We start from the raw sequence: 19,029 nt of genomic DNA, 5'->3' as shown, positions 1-19,029 counted from the left end.
TTATTCTCACTGGTTCTCATTCTATAGCCTGGTTTAAAATCCAGCAACTTGTCTTAATCCATGTTAATATTTTCTTACAGACGCAGTGTTGTGAAAATTCTCCAATCAGATTCTTGGAAGTTGCCCTGGAGAATAATAGAGTTACTGGGTTTACACTACCGAGGGCCGTGTTAAGGTGAGGAACATAAATCACGGCATTTAAAAATGCCAACCAAATCTTTTAGACAGTAATGAGATCAAGAACCAGATCTGATCATATTTGCTCCTGACAATTTTAAAGAGTCCTATAATTCTGTGTACTTCCACTCTGTGTGGTCATGTTGAAATCGCAAGTCTGTATTAAGCAGCCAAAGCCAAAAACTCCCCAGACCATGAGACAGGCTTACAGGGTATAGCCTGGTTGATATACACAACTGAGTATAACAGTGTTATACTCTCAGAGAATAAAGAGGGAAAGCCAGACTTACCATGCATCTGTTCTTTGCTCTGGTCAACAGTACACTAGCTCCACTGAGGTTATACAACATGCAGGGCTGCAGAAGAGTTTATGGTACTCCTCTTTTGGTTTGGATGGGAACCAAAAACATAGCTCTGAGGCAGGAGAAAGAAGCAATATTTGGAAGAAAGACTCAAGACAGGAAAGTAAAACCCATGGAAAATGGTTGGAACTGCTTCACAAATCAAGCCACTATATAGCAACTGGCTCCTTAAAAATTTATAACAATAGGTAAAATAGAATTTGCAGCTGAGAGTAGTATGGCTATAAGATGATTCAGGGCAAGTGGAGTTAAAATCTCAATTAGCCTTCCCAAATAGCATTCCTAAGGAATAACTTAAGGAACAAATATAGCGGAAGCCGCAACATAGATTTGTTATTACTAGAGAAGAAAAATCTCTTATCCAAACCTTTCCATTATCTGATATTGTAAAACCAGTCCTGCAGTGCTGTCTGAGATGTTATAACCTCGGCACTTGTCCAGATCTATTTCCAGCTATGGATTGTGTGTGTGTGTGTGTGTGTGTGTGTGTGTGTATGTTTGTATGTTCTTCTGCAGATTTATTTTAAATCTCCCTTCCTGAAGCTGTTCACTATTCTGATTTATAGGATTTTGCTAAGCTTCACATAGCCTTTTCTTTTCTTTACTAAGTATACTTTGTATTTTTTTCCCAAAGAAATAGATTTTATTAGACAGGGCTTCACACATAGCTGCATAATGTTTGTCTTATGGATTTTGTATTAAACCACTTTAACACTTCTGTAGACCTGAGGAACTCTGCAAACACTGTGGGTGAAATGCCCTGAGCTTCATCTTGCATGCTTTGAACTGAGCATGGTGAACTTTGCCTAGTTACTGAGCTGACACGTGAACAAGCCATTTGCAATTCACACAGAGAGAGAGAGGGCCTGATCCTGCTCTTAGCAAAGCCACAAGAAATCCTGCTGCTGACTGCAGCAAGATCAGCAGCAAAATCATAACGAGTATTTAAGATGATATTTCACAAGTACAGTAATGTGACAATCATGATGAAGTGGTGGCTTTTCCAGAGGCAGTGTCTGAATTAATAGGGTCTTTCCAGCTAGCTCTTCTTGAAATGGGTTGGAAGAGGTAAAATAAATAAATAAAAAGTCTCTAGGATACTTTCCTGTTGTCAGGATTTTTATTCACTTCATAAATATCTGTTATATTTTGAAGTCTTTTTTTTCATCATTGACATCTTCCCTCCTTTATTGTAGCATGAGTAATCTAATTTTTCTGCATAGCATGTTGCAGTTTGATAGACAGGTCTCTGAGGGATGCCTTATGTGTCAGCATCAGTGAAAATGACTTCTGAGGTTGGCTCACGCCCCTGCGCGAGCTTGGAATCCAAATCACCCTGGAGTTACGCATCCGTTTGCCCCACGCCTCACTGCTGGATAATGTATTCATTTGCCTCTGGCAAGAAAAAAAACGTGAGATCCTCCGTCGCATACTGATGTCATGTGGAAGAAGCCATAATTGGGACTGGTCACATGTTAAAAGAACTGTAAGTTGCTTTTTGCCATCTATGTAGATAAAGTTCCTCTCTCTTGATCTACACCTTTAGACATCATGTAGTCAGAGTACATGCAAGGTTTGGAAGGCTAGCAATTCAGACATGTATTTCACAAAAAAAACCCCACATGCTAATAAGTTAGAGGCTCCCGAGTCTTTCTTTTTTCCAGGATCTGATCATAGTGACAGGAGATTTTTATTTGATTCCATTGCTACTTTGGTTTATCAGTACTAATTAACGGTATGTGCAATTGCATTCCCCACTTTAATTATGGACAGAGATTTAAAATCCACAGTTCTAACAAGAAAGCACTCAGAAATCAGCTGCCCTTTCCTTTTCACAGGCAGATGCAGTCAGGGAAAGAGTGATATTTCACGTCAGATGCATTTATAAAGCTTTATGGCTTGGCTTCCAAGAGAGGTCTTTGGGACTGTGGTTCCCAAGTTTCATGCCTCATTGCCTCCTTCCAGCAATACACCCTAAATAATTTGGGTCCTGACTATTTCAAATCCTCCTGTAAAGCCCACTGAATGGACAGGAAGATTTCCAGTAACTCTCATATGTTTCCAATTAGGCCTGTAAGAGCACTCCTGCCCTTTCTTCCTGCTCGTAATAGCTGTAGAACTTATTAGGTCTACTGGGTTTAGTCAGGGGCTCTGGATCTGCCACTGATTTCTGTGAACTTGGACAGCTGCTCTTTGCTTCAGTTTGCCTGTCTGTAAACAGGACCCCTAATAATGATACTGTGTACCTCGGGAGGCATAGGAGAGATGCTGAGCACCTGGGATAAATGCACAACTGCTGACAGTGACACCAGAACTGAATCTGCAGATATGAAATAGAGCTGTGTTTTCCGACCACTCATCCCACTTCCAGGTAGGAAAACTGAGCTGCTTTCGGTACAAACTCACTGCACTCAATCTTCTTAGCATTCAGTCTGCAGAGCTGCAAAGATGAATGGAAGAATTTTATGCCTAACGTTTTAAATGTGGCTTGATATGCTTCACACTAGCTTGTAAGTAAACTACATTATTTGGAGCACTCTATTCCTGACATACAACCCATCTCTCATTTAGCAAATTTAATTTTGCAGGCTGTGCGCGTTTTTCATGACAATCAAGATGCAAGGAGACATGTCTTTATCTTAGAAAGCCACCAGCAGCAGAGACACTCTTAAAAGAGTCTATTATTGCTGGTCTATTAGAGTGGGAACCCATGACAATTCTAGCCTGAGGTTAGACATATATGACATTAGGCATAGCTGCACTAGCAAACTTTATAACTCTTAATCGCTGCTCTATTTCCTGGCAACTCTCAAGTAATAATGTCGGTGGATATCAAATCTTAAGTACATAAGACTCAATTATGATCTTGCAGAACACAGGGGCTGCTCAAATCCAGTCCAGACTGTGAACTCACAATCTGCTGTTTACTTAAAGTATATAGAAAGCACTTGACCTCTTCTCAGTGGCATCCATGTGGAAACACTTGACAATAGAGGCCTTCCTTGGTTTTCTTAGGAATCATGTTTCAACATTTTTATCTCCTCTAATTAAGGTCAGCGGTCATACACTCCCACCTCTCTCCTCGCCCCGACTCTTCCACCAAAATTGCAGACACTTATCCAGCTCCAGTTACCTTGCATGAAACGTACTGGGCCCAATTTGCACGCATGGCATTCCAGTGGGGCGAATGGAGTTGCAGAGGTTTGGAGGTCCGCTGAACCAAATGCAGCCTCACATATTTCGTCTGGGCCTGCGCAAGCACGGGGTTGGAATAAGCCCAGACGGGAGCTTGGCCGTGTGTCTCTGTGGCACGGCGGGCCAGTGTGTTTGGCTGGGACTCAAACGGAGGGGCTTGAGCACACGAAGCGCTGCAGCTGTTTCCTATCGTTTGTGTTCACATGCTCATATACCGCGATGCTGAGCAGAGTCTAATAGTCAGAAGAAAATAAGGGCTGGGGGGGGGGGTACTGTAGCAAGTGTAATTCCACTACAGTATTTCCTGACCCACGGCGCGTGTCCCTAACAGAGGGGAAGGCGGGAGAGATTCTGAAGCAGGATGGCAGAGTATCATCTCCCTTTGCAGCACTGTAAGTGCTAATTGCAGCCGGGAAGGAAGGGTGTAGCTGGTAGACATCTAGGAGAAAGCCTGGGGAATACCGCGCAACGGACTCCTTTTGATGTTGTCAAAGAAACCCATGAGCATTTCACATCTCAGCTTCCCTGGGAAGACTCCCTTTGACTTCACTGTGCTTTGACTCATGCCCGGTTTGTATCTTCGTGGAAACCCACGTCGCCAGTCAATGGGGCCGCGCGCAGGAATGCTAACGGCCGGCCGGGGCCCTTGTGTCGGGATGGCGAGGACACATCTCGGCCCGCAGCCCAGGCGGAGAGCACGCCTCCCGCTGAATAACGGGCACGTGGGGTCCTGACTTACAGCTGGAAAGCCCTGGTAACTTTTAGGAGCCATATACATCCTGGTCCCTAATTATCTCTTTTCTAATAGAGAAGAATTCCTTTTTATTGCTGTTATTGTTGTTGCGTATATAGCAGCTGTGAATGGTTAGCAGTGAGAGTGAGAGGTTTATGAAATAAAATTCCATGTCGCTACAAGTCATCCTACATATGTAAAAACAAAATTGGGCTGGGGATCTGCAGACCTTGGTATTTTCTTACATTTGTAGTCAATGTGTTACACTCTTCCTTCCCTTTAGACTGACCTATTCTCATTTCTCACACATAGAGGAATATCATTTTCAGAAAAGAATGAATGCTGTCCCTTTCATTTTTTTTTTTTTTAAAAAAAAAGAAGACCAGAACAAAACTAACAGAGTTGTGCCCTACGTGAGATTGTCTTGACCCTTTGCAAAGGCAGGTCTGCGAGCCTGATCCTCAGCTCCCTCCGTCAGCACACTCTCCTGGTGTAACTCCCTTGCTCGCACTAAGCTCAGCAGTGACCATGGGTGCAGGATCAGGCCAGCTGTGTTCCAACTGTTTTCTTTAGACAATAACAGCCCCAATACATGGTATTTTTTTTCCTCATGCTTTTTTTTGTAACTAGCTGGAAATTTTTACTTGCTTCTGAGGGCAGACCAGGGCAGCCTGTGCTTTTGTGCAGCTGGAGTAGCAATGTGGGTTCCTCACCCCAGCAGCCCGGGAACAACATTGGTACAGTTTTCTGGCACTGGAGAGATATGTGTCAGTGATCTGACAATCCAAAGAGATTGGTTTGTCATGTAAAAGTATAAAGTTATTAGCTCTCAAAATGTTCTTTTGTTAGCAGCGGGCCGACTAGTGCCACCATGGACCGCGTGTAGTGCGGCTGCCTCTCTAGCACGCCTCTTCCAGGGAAAGCAGCTGACAGGCCAACTTAGGGCTCAGTTCTGCCAGACCTGGGGATCATTGCCCATGAAGAGTCTTGCTGATGTCAGCACCGTGCAGGAAGGTTACACGAGACTGACCCTAGTGCTCTTTCCCCCGCTTTCCTCCATACGCTGCTGCTGTGACAGACACCGTCCCAGGGTGCTCAGAGCCACTCAGCGCTCTGTCCGAGTAGCTTTGCTTTCATTCCTCCTTTCTGCCAGGTTGGTTTCACGCATGCAGGTCCCTTTGGTAACCCCTTCTGTTGTGCAAAGCATGTGCCTCTGTCCTGAATTAGGTAACCTGGAATAAGACTTGTGGAGTCTCCCAGCTGCTTCGCAGGCAGGGGAAACCAAACGGGTGCTGAACGGTTTCCTGACTCTGAGCTAGACTCCGTCTGTTTTGCACCACCTGTGCTTGTCTCTTTGCTTTTGTCTGCCATGTCTTCATAATCTCTCCCACCATTTCTCTCTGCAGATTTTATTTCCTAGACCATAGGACATTTTTACTAGCATTAGGTGTCTGGAAGTTGGGTGTCCAGTCTGAATATTGTGTCTAGTCTCCTTATATAGTCAAGACAGAAAGATAAGCACTGCCAGGCAACAGTTCATTCCACTTATTTTAGGCATTTCCAGAGTGTTTTATCCCATTTTGAGATTGATACTTTCCTTTCCCTGGGGCTATCAAAGAAGGCTAGATGACAAGCTTAGACCATGTGGCAAACTTTCATTTTGGCAAAGTGAGATTAGTTCCCACCCTGTCCCTTGTGAGTGTAGTTGTGTTCATTTGTGTGTCAAGAGACCTTCACCACTGATGAACTGGATAGTCTGGCTTCTTTTGCTTTGGGACCAAGTCTTCCTCTGCTTTGTAAAATGCCAGCACCCTGTTTACATAAATCAGAATCATTCGTAAGTGTATGTTATTCCTGGGGCCATCGCAACCACTCTTCTAACCTTTTGCTTTGGCAGAACCGATACATTTGGAAAAGAGGCCGTAGCAGGAGTGAGCACTTAAGCAGAGGGCTCTGGCACCCTCCGTGAGGATGGGCAGTTGTTGCAGTGTGTACTGGGGTTGCTGTAAATAACCACAGCTGTCTGATGGTTCTCAGAAGAGCCATCGTGCTTTTCTGGCTGTTCTTGGACAGGCCCACCAAGAATCGGGGTGAATGTTTGTCCAGCCTGCTATTTTAGCAAAGACAGACCTCAGAGAGCTTGTGGTGAAGAATAAGAGAATTTTGAGGCACTATATCAAGTAAATACCAGCTCTGATGGTCAGCACTATTTGGTCTCTTCAGTTTTGCATGGGAGGTCTGGGAACCGGCCACCTACATGAACAATTCCCTTCCTTTCCCTGTTGTATGGGTAGGAGGAAATTAAGAGGTTTTAGTAACATCTTCCTACCCATCTTAGAAGAAATGAGAAGTTCAAACAAAGCAAGGTTTAATCTTTAAATTTTCCTTTGGTATCTATGTGAGCTGTTACTGCGTAGGAAAGACATGGGATTTGAGCAGCTGAACCTATTGCCAGAATCATTATCAGTACTTCTTAGCAGAACAAGTTAGGAAAACTTGTGAAAATTTCCCTCCATCCCAGAAAGGTCTGTGTTGTCACTTAAATGGAGAATAGTGCAGTAAGTATGAGAGATTTTCAACTTGAAAGAGCTTAGTCACTTATGCCACAAGAAAGATGCATTTAATTAAATATCAGCCGTCTTTCTCTATTTGTACCAGCCTTTGGCTTACATTCCTTTTCCTTAAAACTAGAGGAAATTCCCACATCTTCAAGAATTTTACAAATAAGGCTATTTTAGAATTTTGTTTCCCCTGGAACTGAAATGCAGCTATTTGGAGCCGGAACACTGCAACTGTTTGAAATCCCTCTGCCAACAGAGTAGGCCAGGAAGAGAAAAAAATACAGTATGCCAGAAGCAAGCTACAGGGTGACTTTCTGTTCGCAGACCAACTATTATCATTACTTAGTACCTCTCCTTTTTATGTAGTAGTGCTGGGTTACAAATTTCCCTTCAGTTCTGTAACTTACCCTTTCTCTTCATTTAGTCCTTGTTTCATTTCTGCAGCACCTTCCTGCCTCCTTTTTTGGGAACCCTTCTTAGTCCTGCCAAGATTTAGTCACTTGGGACTGCTTAGACTTCCTCAGACCTCCTCAGATTTAAGCTCCATCTTGTTCATGAGTATGCAGTGCATTTTCTTCAGTGCTGGGATGTGTGTTATCTTGCTCAATTGCATATAATTTTGCATCAATTTGCACATTCTCATCCTGGGTTGAATCCTTCGAGATTTTCCCATGACACAATTTGCCTTTTGCTATTCCCATGACACATGTTCATTCTGTTGTGGCAACATCTACTTTATGTTTTCATCTCTTCTGAGGAAAGTGGGGTCATTTCTTCCGAGCTTAGGTGCTCCCTGTTAGGATTTTCTGTGCCTTCACAAATTTGTATTGATGTCAATGCAGGCATGGTCTTTTTTTGATTCTGTAGGGATCAAATTTGAAATCCTTTCTCACTTGAGTCCCTGAGTTGGCTTGAGTGACAGTTTGCACTATCACTGTCAACTGGTCAACTGGTGTCAACTGGTTTGCTGCAGTTTGTTTTGTTCTTTCTTTAAGCCTGTTTCTACATTCACAAGGCTGCATTTTAAATATCATCCTAAGACTAGTCATGCAAATAGAGCAATGGACTGGATAACTCTTCCACCCCTTTTCTCAGAACACCATTGGGCAAGTCGCTTGATCTCAGGTACCTCAGTACTCCATACATGACTGTATAAAATAATAACAGTAATAGCCTAACTTCCTTGAGATACTGTGAGGATCAGTGCACTAGTGAAGGTGATGTTCTCAGGTATTTCAGTAATAGAGGTCACAGGAGCTAGACAAAAAATAAAGCAGAAGCTAGTAAGACCTTATCAGCTGCTAAGGATTAGTGTTCATTTTAAAATCTCTGGCTCTTGACAAATTGGGAGAGTTGCTAACATGTAGTTAAAAAAAACCCAGCCTCTAAGCTGAAATGAGGGTGTTAGCAAGTCTAGCAGTGCAGCGTAGTGTACCTTATCTCTTGCTCGGTGAAAAATCAAAGGCAGATTTCCAGCTGTGCCCATAAGCACTATTTGGTCATTGAACAAAGCAACTGGCACCTCATATCCAACCTACCGAATGATCACAGCCTGATTCAGGTGCACAAACAAGTGCAGAAATGAGCTCCATGCACAGAACTCATTGTTATTCAATCAAGCCTTTAATTGTAAATGTTTTAAGCAAGGAATTGCCCTGTTTTATGAAAGTGTGCTCAGCATTACTCCGCCATGGACATCTGTCATTCAGCAGGCGCCACCCAATAAAAGTACTTAAAATGTTCTGTTCCTCAATTAAAATATAAAACAGAGCTGTTTAGGGGCTTTTACAAGGTGATTTCTATTTACCTGACAGATTTCCACACTGAGGAGCACGAAGCAGGATTTCAGTTTCTGATCAGAAGTGATTGCTGCACAAAATAGTAAAGCTTGAATTGTTTTTTCTTTTGTTTTATTTTATGTTAGCTCTTTTTAAACTTCAGGAATAATAAAAATCCATGAAGAAAAAAGAAATCCATACTCCAAAGAAAAGCTCAGAACTAGGAAGGTTTCTTGCAGGTCTTGCACACTGTAATCCACAGAAGGAAACAGATCAGATCGGCCCTAGGTTTCTTGTGCTCTACAGCTCTGGCAATGCTGAGTAACGTTGAAGCCCGAACAAATCTTCAGAGCCGGCTTCAGCACCTGCTAGCCTATTCATCCAAATTTCATCTGGCAAAAGCAAAAAGCTTTGTTCTGGTCTGAAACAGCCTTTTATGAAGAGGAAAGAGAATATGGCTAGGCAAAAATCTCCTGTTTTCCCCTGATGAGACACTGCATGAATGTTTTTTTGTGGTTATTCCATTGCATGTGTACAATGACTATGCACAGAGGCCCAGGCTGCGACTCGAACCTTGCTGGAAGCATTGCAAGTGCCACTGTAACCCAATTGCCAATAACAGAGATGACATCTCACTGTATTTCCACCTGGCTGCACAAAATGCACCAACCTTTTGCAGTAGGTAAGTAAGCAAGAGATGGAATTTGCTTTGCACGTCAGGCCAGGCCATCCTGGAAATCTGGAATCATGTGAGGAAGGCTGCTCTCTACCAAAGGCTGCCCTGAGCAGATCTGCTCAGGGTTGTAGAAACAGGAGTGCCTACATTAGACTTGCCACACCAGTGCTGCCCCACCAAATGATAAAAGACTAGGGATGCCATCAGGTAGCTGTGCCCATGTATCCTCACCAGGCGTTCCTCCTGTTGTTACTCCCCTGCAGCTTTGTTTGCTTGTAGCCCATCCCTCTTTGGCACATCTCCTTGTACCACGCTTGGGTAACTGCTGCCAGTTCATGCAGGAGGCTGGTGAGCAGAGAAGTGCTGGTCCAAACCATCTTCTGCCTGAAAGCTACAGAAGCAGCTTTGCTTTGTATTTTGCACAGTACATGGAAAAGTGCTGGGCTGATCCACGGCATCCCCTGCACCGTTCTCTGGCAGGCCTAGCCACTTCGTCCTATCTAGTCAGCCTCAGGAGTGAAGAGGATGACCATGTCACAACAAAAGGTTTAGGCTCTTATCAAGACAGTTCTCTGTTCACCACAGACACCTTCGACACTCAGTCTTAAACCCAAGCCATTCTACTGTTGCCATGTAACAACAATTTTTAGACCAATTCTCCACTTGCATTACTGTTAAGCCATTGCATTACTCGTGGTCGCCTGGAGTCACGCGTGGTGTCTAGCAGCATCGACACATGAAGGATGGAGCCTGTGGGGCTGAGCTGGAGGCGAAGGCAGGGAGGTTTCTCCCGGGCTGCTCAGTAGCTGTGCACGCCAGCCCAGGGCAACCCCTGCTCCTCATTGCAGTTGCTTTCTGAGGCTCATGGCTTCATGGAGTTGCCCCAGCACATAATGACCCTCACCATGAGCTGAACTGGAACTGCATATCACACCAACCCACCCCCTCCGAAATACAATCGTCTTCCAGGAGTTTCAGGCATCCTGTATTCTTCCTGCATCTCCTCAGTGAAGAAACAAAACCACCTGCTCCAGAGGTAAAATAATTCCTGATACTAAGCCTTGAAGTAGCAAAAGTCTCTGTTCCCCCTTGCCTGCATAATCTTCAAGGGAAAATGTTAATTTCCTTTTAAAATTAAGAAGAGGAAAAGCAAACAGCAACTAAACCCAAGAAAAAGTAAATAGCTAGCTCCTGGATTTTGCACAACAGATACAAGGAGGAGGCTTTCGTCCCTGAACCAACATTGTTCAGAAAATGCTAGGAAATCTTATGTTAGTCCTTAACTCAGTCTGTTGTGGGTTTTTTCCTCTCCAGCAGCAGCGTGAGTTAAAGATGATGCATTAGCCCTAGCTGTAAATACCCCCACTGTCAGTTCAAGTCAGATTCTTCGTGTTAATTTATATGGACCCTTTTGTGATCGTATCGATTATACAAGTGAGTTCTTAAGTGCTTGGGCACTCAATACAGCCACACAATGGAGAAAAGCATCCAGGTCTACACAGAATTGCACATGTGCTAAGCATACCAGGGGATAAGAATAAGTACTGACATGTACAATTCAAAGGAAAGTCTTAAGAGCTGTGTATTTTGTTGCAAGGCAACGCTTCACACTATTAGAATAAAACCTGCATTTTAATTTTCAAGGTGTAGGAACCAAAGTTCGTCATAGTTATTCTTAGCCATGGCAGAATTGCCATCTTCAGGCCACTTCTGAACACATCAGATGATTCCACAATAATCCAAAATCCAGTTCAAGCCCCTCCCTCCCCTCTGTTCATTTTACCCTTTGCATTATGAATTCTGTGGGTAAGGACTGCCTGTTTCACAGGGGGCTTGGTATCACAGAAAGCTGGTTGTTGATCTCTGGATGCCTGCAGGCCAGCAATCTGTGCGACAAGTTACCCCTCTTAAACAAAAATAAAAAAAGACAAGTGGATAAAACTGATACAAGCATCTGTAACAAGCTAATTGGACCCTTGTGGGCAACATAGCAGATACAAAATTAAAACAAACAAAACATCTTATTGTACAACTGTACTTTAAGGACCATTATCACAAAGGGATCTGTCTGGATTTTTATTTTAGTTTTGTTTTGTTTAAAAGGACCTAATTATGGCCAGAGCTGGAGTATCACCAGTCTGTTTTCATCTATAAAGAAAGGATATTTTGCCTCTGAACCTGAGAAATTGTTAGAAGTTGGTAATTAGTATGACTTGTTAATAGAGTTTGGCTGTGATTAAGCTGTGATTGAGTGTGAGTTTGGTTCTTGTCAATGAGAATGCCTGTAAGGTTGAGAGATGTTTAATGAGACACCTGTTGTCAGAAGTACCCGGTGGGCTTTGTCGCGCCTGATTGGAATTTGTTCTGCCGAACAGGAGCGATGCACAGAGCGGAAACCCACCGCAGCACGCGCAGACGGGCGCCCGGCTCCAGGGCAACGGCAGCATCTCTGCGATCCTGGCTGCCGTCTCAGTGGGAAGGCTGTCGCCGATGCTGCCTGAGCAGCGTAAAAGGGCCCGAGTGTAAATGAAGGTAAGACCCACGGGCTACTTCCGCGCTGCTGCGAAGGGCAACCCCTCGGCAGACCTCAAGTCTGGGCTCGCCTGTCTCCCGTACAGCGTCATGCGAGCATGGCTGGGCCGTGTTCTTGCGTGTGCGGGAGACGGGCCCTGTCCGAGCGTCACCGTGGGCAGAGCACCCGGGCAGGCTGGCCGCCAGCCCCGTGCAAGGTGCTGCCTGCTCGGGTGATGTGCCAGCCTAACAGCTGCTGCGGCCCTGGCCACGGCTTTTAGCTGCTAATCCTCCCCATCCGAACCGTGCAATTAAGTCTGACTCGGGAGTGCAAAAGGCAGAAATGTGAAGTGTTAATCTAGTCACTATGGGGCATTCGCCTGTGCCACAGTCCAATGGCAGTCGTGGGCGAAGGCAAGGGAGGGGATGAAGCCAGGCAGACTTAAGACCCCCAAAATGTCCAGCCTGCAACGATGCTACACTACTTGGGTAGCCAGCAATACTGGAGCTCTTTAAAAACGGACATTGAGCAGATGCTTTCTGCTCAGCTCAGCCCTCATCCATCCTTTCCTTTGTGCAATACTCTCTTATCCTTGTGCACCCTTCTCTAGCAAAAATGTCCACTGAGCAGTCTTGGTATCTCCTGGGCTATGGCTAGCAAGAAAGTTTCATTCAGAAACTGCATTTTTGTCTCAAAAATCAGCATAGTTTGCCACACCAGTCCATGTGATCAGTCCCTGCAACAAAATTCAGGCCTAATAATCACTCTGGGTATTTGGACTGCATGGATAGAAGATTATTTCTCCCAAAATGTCTATTAACATTTTCAAGCGGCTGCTATTTGAAATACACCCCAGCTTTACATGTAAAATGACAAAGAAGCTGGAAGCGATCAACCTGGCCACTTTCACAGTCTTTTGGTATCTGAGAAATGCCTTAGCTGGAAACAAGAGCAGAAACATTTAGGCTCATGTAATGTCCCTAAGGAACAAGCCATTGGCTTTGTGATGAATCTGAGCAACCACTGGATGGCATTGCTCTACACGAATGTACCTGTGAGCACAGTCATCTGCGTGAAAGGAGACTGGTCTCCAAGGAGAGCGACCTGAGAGGCTCAGGCCGCTGTGACCTTACCATTCCTTTAAGTAATATTCAGACTTCTCTCAGCTATTTGGCTGTGATCTCAGGGTACAAAGTTTGGTCAGAATGAACAAAGCTGATTTCCTGAAGCAAACTTATTAACAAGGCTGAGAACATTTTTTTCCTTCATTTTACATTAGATCAAATAGTCAGCCAGTTTTTGATGGCTTTCCTTCCCATAAGAATGGAAAATAAATTATTTGCAATTTATAAAAGTATCAAATAATGCAGGGCAAACACTCCCAGCCAGTAAGTGATGCCTTTCCTAAAGCCCTGATGCTGGAAACACTCTGTCAGCCAGCTCCCTGGGGTCCACTGCTCACCACAGCGGTGTATCAGCTCAGCCTGTTTATCCATATCATTCATATGTAGTGTGAAAAGCAGAACTAAAGAAAAAAAAGAGTGGGTGCCAGGCATGTTCTGCTTTGCTGAGGGCTCCAGAGTAGCTAGACGAGGCTATTATCCCGAGTGTGGTGCCTCTCTGTATAGCAGTGGCCTCTCAGCACGTGTAATACAACTCTGCCTTCTGCTACATCACTCATTGATAAGGAATCAGCTGGTGGCCAAATAACCTGATGTTCATATTTTCCCCCAGGGGTCTGTGTTTCTTTCATTAATGACACACTGTGTTGGCCTGGTTCTTTTAACAACTACATCTGGCCAAGCCTATCTGAAAATGTTATTGGCCCAATTCATCCCCCAAAGAAATGTGCTGATGGCTTTGGAACTGCAGCAGGAAATTTGGAAATTGCAGCCCCACAGAAGGTGTAGCTGAAGTGGAATAATGCAGTATTTGTGAGAGTCAAGTTTGAAGTCAATTGACAGTCATGTTGAGCACATATATCTTCAGACTAGGATATATCTTATCATCGAATGAGTATTTGTACTTTAGCTGTCAGGTAAAGCTGTTCTGGGCACAGATTACCTATTATTATTGCCCCAGTTTAGAGTGACCTAACGAATTTAACAATCATAGTCAATTAGATAACTTCACTTAAATTGAGAGTAAAATTAGGCAGTTAGTTCAAGTTCTGCAAAGTCCCCTACACCCCTGATTCTCGGTTCAGTATTCAAACCACGGTGTTGCGCTCAGCTACCTTTTTTAAGTACTGGAGAAGCAGGATGTGTAGATCACTTAGTGCACTAAATGTTACATTTCTTTTATAACTGCAATTGTCTCCTTTTTCTGGACGCCCCTCCTAATCCAAACAAAAAGAAAACTGTATCCATCTTGATCTGCTCAGCAGTCTGCTGATAAATGCTTCCTCCTGTCAAAAATGCTTAGCCTCAGTGGGAAATTAAGGTTATGACAGCAGGGGCTGTTGAGAGCCAACTTCTGATGGTCACCACTTTGCTACAGTGACTGTAAGAGAAACCCAGGACAACTGGTGTTGATTAGCTGGTTACTCTCTCCTTTTAGGAACAGTTGCTTGTGGTTTCTTGTATCACCCATGGGGAGACCTCTGCCAAGCAACTCAGTCCTTACGTGGGCTCAGTAGTGTCAGTCTCTTTCTGTAGACTTTAGAGCAAAAGGCAGTTTGCTCCCAACTTCAGCACTTCAGCGCTGTGTCCAAACATAGGTGGGATAAACACCTGAGTGTCTGCATGTATTTAGCAGTTCACTCAGTAGAGGAGGATAAAGAATAAAAGGAAAGTTGCTTCCTGCTGCTCTTCCATTGCAAAACAGGGTATCTCTGGAAAATATCCCCTTGAATCCTGCACTGATGTGGGATGGTATAAATCAGATCTAGTCAGGTAATCAGCTCAGCATGCAAGTTTGCACTTTGTAGAGTCAGAGCAACTTTCCAGGCCTCCAAGAAGTCAAGGTGACCTTGGAAACCGAAGGACAGTCCGGAACACTTCTACGTAATGGGAATTCAGAAAAATGAAATTCTAGACTAATTCCAATCCACTACAAAACACTGAGGAAAAAAGAACTGTATCTGCTGAAGTGGCTCACTCTGTTCAATGGCACAAGGTAATAGGGGATCTGTCACTGTCAGTGCTGCTCTTGTCTTGCTGAAAGCCACAGTGTCTTTCACAAGCACTAAATAAAAATTCAAGCCAGCTGTCCCACCTGCCGGAGCAGTTTCTATTCTGGGCTATGGTGTGCCGTAGGTATTGTGCTTATTGATTAGCTGTGGCTCATTGTTCCTTGACATCGTTAGGGAATATTCTCCTGGTTATAGTCTCGAAAACTGATGTAGACAGAAAAGTCAAACCTTGCTGCAGCAGCCCAGGAGGGAATGGCTTTAATTGTGCATGGTGATGGGCTGTGGTTGAGTCTCCAGATCAGACTATGGCAAGAAGCACTTTGGTACAAAATGAAATGGAAGCTAAAAAAGAAATCTTTTGAGAAGTCCAAATCACCCAAGTCAGAAAAGACTGGGGGCCTCCCGGACTCTAGCTGTCAATAAGGTGTTAGATAGGGGAAGATTAACACCCTTTAGCAATGACACAGCTGTTGCATTGAAGGTGATAACATGCAATCAGGGGAGGGAAGAGCCTGGCACAGAATAATGAACACAGCAAGTGAATATTAGCAAAAGGGAACTTTTTAGCCCAACAAGCTGAAAAAGCCTCTTCAAGCTGGTTATTTTAGTGGATATAAATAAGCATAAAAAACCAGAGCATTACTTTGCATCTGCAAAACAAGCTCAAATATTTATCCCTCTTTTTAAAGTCAGACTGGCTTCCAGGACAACGAAAATAGTGATAATGTAGAGACTAAAGTCTCTTATCTGCCTTGGCAGTGAGTGTGCCAATAAACACAAAAATCCTCACCCTAAAGAAAGCATGTAGTATTGAATGTGCAGGTCTGAAAGCACAATAAGTTGTGATAAGAGTAGGTTTTGGAAGAGGATAGATTAATAGTGGAAAGAACCTGGTATTTTGCCCACTCTTGTCTTTCATGGAAGGGAATCAGAACAATGAATTGCTCCCTCTGCTGCTAATGGGTAAAGGTAGAAACTGTTATTTTGATATATTTCAGCTTTTCTGGTGACCTAATTGAGCTTGCCCAATGCATCAGGATCCCTTAGGACACTATACCTTCAAAGATTCCCAAAAGGGGCTGCAACAAATCAGGATGCTTAACACAGAATTAAACTTGGGTGCGGGATGCCGGCTGTGGGTGCAGTTTCACAGCCAGCATAAGCAGACCGAAGGCCAGGCTGCCCCCGGCCTTGCCCCCCTCCACCCTGTGGACAAACAGCTCTTTGTCAGCCACATGGACCAGCCCATGGTTAGTTTCTGGCTGGACCTGAGCAGGATGGGGATGTCTAGCTAATACGTGGAGGAGTAGGAGCAAATGGGATCACCCCTTTAAGAAGCAACAGCAGCTTAAGCTGATGGTGAACAGTGTTGTGAAGTACCATAGAGCAGGACACTGGAGAAGCCGACCAAACACAGCTATGCACTCCCCTGCCTGGCTGCTTTTTAAGCCAGCCTTTGCAAGCAGTGTTTGGGCTCTCATCTTAACACTCATACCCTGCCTGTGTACCCAAAGAGAGAAGTCAAGTCCTGCAACTCTCACTGAAAGAGAGAACATTTTAGTCCATCTCTACCAATCCCTCCATGGCCCTGAATTCTTGCTGGTAGTAACTGAGAACTGCCTATCCGTCCCCTACAAGTCAGGGACCCTCCAGCCCTTTTCCAGCTTGCTCCTCACTCCCTATCTCATCTGTTACATCCAATTCCTCTGAAAAAGAAATTACTCTTAGCTCCTGCACCCCAAACGTGGCAGATCCTGCACCTCCCTGCAGGGTAACCCCCCCCCCCCCCCCCGCTCTGATCCAGCCCACGGGATCAGGTCTGCTCCCTCTGTGACCCTTCCACTCTAAAACGCTCCACGGCCATCCCGCAAGAGCCATTTCGAGGAATAAAGTGAGGCCACACCACCGGCTCCCAGGGAACCGACAACAGCTACATCTGTTAGCTCTTCTTGCCGTTAAGGCTCTGTGACATTGCTATCAGTACAGGCTGAAACCGAGCGAGCGCGAGCTCCAGGGAAGAGGAGAGGGTACGGATGGAAACAATAACAACCGCAGGGACACCACCGGCACCAGCAGGAGCAAAAATGTTGCTTTACCGCTTCTGAGTGCAACAGAGCATATGGACAGTCTGGGACTGTTGTCAGCAACCCAGAATGGGGTAGCTCTGTTCTGGCAAACTCAATTTTTTGTCTTTATGACCAAAGAATAGTTGCATGTTGGAAGCTCTGTAGTTGCTAGGGGAAGAGCCATTAATATGTTGGCGACTGAGAAGCCAGCCAAAGCAAATGCTGAGATAAAATTACTTTTTCCCACTTCTGTTTCACCCTGAGTGTGTCATCCAGTGTCTTTTCTCTGCTCAGGATACCTCTTGCACACTGTGCTGTGCTAACTGCTTTGTCCTTTTTGATTTTATTTTTCACCTTTCCCAACCAAGACTCTACAGAATAATATAATTCTGACAGTCTAAAAAGACTTCTAACAGGATAAATCCCTGCTTACTGGCATAGCAAGACTTTGGACTGCTTTTGTCTTGTAAAAAACTTCTAATACCCTGAGAAGTAAGAATAGCAAATAAAATCATGGTAATGATGAGGTCTGTGTTGCTAAACCAGCTCATCAAAGCATCCGAATGGGAATACATTGACTGGAAGGAGACCCTACAGAATAATTAATAATTCTCTAATAGGGCTCAAGGGTGCTACCTGGTTCCCAGCGCACAAGAGGTTAACAAGCTTCTCCCTACCCAGCTCTTAGGGGTAACTCTGTGCATACACTTGTCCAGAATAACAATGTTTTTTTCCCCACAATAGTTTAACCCCGGTGCTTCCCAGGTCTCTGCTACCCTAGCCCAGGAGAGGGCTGGGGACAAAGGCTCTCCCCTTTTATACCTGCCGCCTGCATTTTCACCCTGATCAGCACAGCTCTCCAATCTGGCCCACGCAGGTGACAAGAGTGAGGACCTCTGGACCAATTCTAAAAGGCCTAAACCAGAACAATGTACTCTTATTCCAAACAAAGTATCCTTATTCCAAATTAAATAATAGATCTGTAAAGCTCTCGATTTTGAAATGGGAGTTAACTAAGCAATAGAGAGAATACAAGGTTAGTACCCCATAAGCACCCCTCCCTCCCTCCAGCTCAGTCCTCATCCATAAATAACAGTGTAGCTATACAGAAAAAATGATTTTTTTTTCAAAAACCCTCAGTTTTAAAAGAACTGATCGCAATTCCCTCCAGTAATTCCACGGATACGTCCCCTTCACCCTGCTACATAAGGGTATGGCTCCAAACCATTCCTGAACAAAGTCACTTTTGCTTTTTTTGTTTGATTGTTTTAACCCAGACTACTTACAGCTATTTTCGAACTGAGAAACAGTACAGGCTGCATTTTGTACAATCATGTAATACCCTGCAAACAGAAGTGTTCATTAAAAAAATATTCTAGGCGCAACTACTGCCAGCATCTGACTCTACTGTGACACAGACATATTTTTCTCACCAGAGGATTTTTTTCAGCATGAGAAGCTGAACAAAAGTCATGAACAGTTGCTCTGATCAAAAGAAAACTCTGCTAGAGTCTGCAGCTTGTTCACCCCTTCCCTTCATACCAGCCACTGCTCATTTCATTGAACGTTCGTTCTGCTGTACAGTTGGCTCCTGAGAAAGTGGGAGCAAATTCTACGCTGTACAGTAACACATTTAGAACAAATGTGTTGTTTCTATCTATGGAGAAGGAATTTAACTATTCCTGGGACACCGAAACTTTGTACAGAGAGGTTAGTGATGCCAAGACTTGTCCTTCACTGTCAGTATAGATGCACCTGACCTTGTTCTGGTGCTAATGTGTGGTTTATAGCGAAGCATTATTCGTTTTAAAAATGCTTCAGTTTTATTTAACAGAT

At 44.2% G+C, this 19,029-nt stretch overlaps 1 long non-coding RNA gene across 2 annotated transcripts in view; it reads left to right on the top strand.

Moving 5' to 3' along the window:
* The window catches only part of LOC112996313 (uncharacterized), a 45,367-nt gene that overhangs the window by 24,030 nt on the left and 2,308 nt on the right, over positions 1-19,029 (top strand). For both annotated transcript variants that reach the window (XR_010390927.1, XR_003262401.2), the window contains exons 4-5: positions 81-175; positions 11,858-12,014. This is a non-coding gene — a long non-coding RNA (uncharacterized LOC112996313). The remainder of the gene's footprint in view (positions 1-80; positions 176-11,857; positions 12,015-19,029) is intronic.

This window comes from Dromaius novaehollandiae, chromosome 10, assembly GCF_036370855.1.
Source record: "Dromaius novaehollandiae isolate bDroNov1 chromosome 10, bDroNov1.hap1, whole genome shotgun sequence".
Lineage (NCBI taxonomy): Eukaryota > Metazoa > Chordata > Aves > Casuariiformes > Dromaiidae > Dromaius > Dromaius novaehollandiae.
The sequence above is the reverse complement of the archived record's forward strand: the minus strand, read 5'-3'. Positions and strand labels throughout refer to the sequence as shown.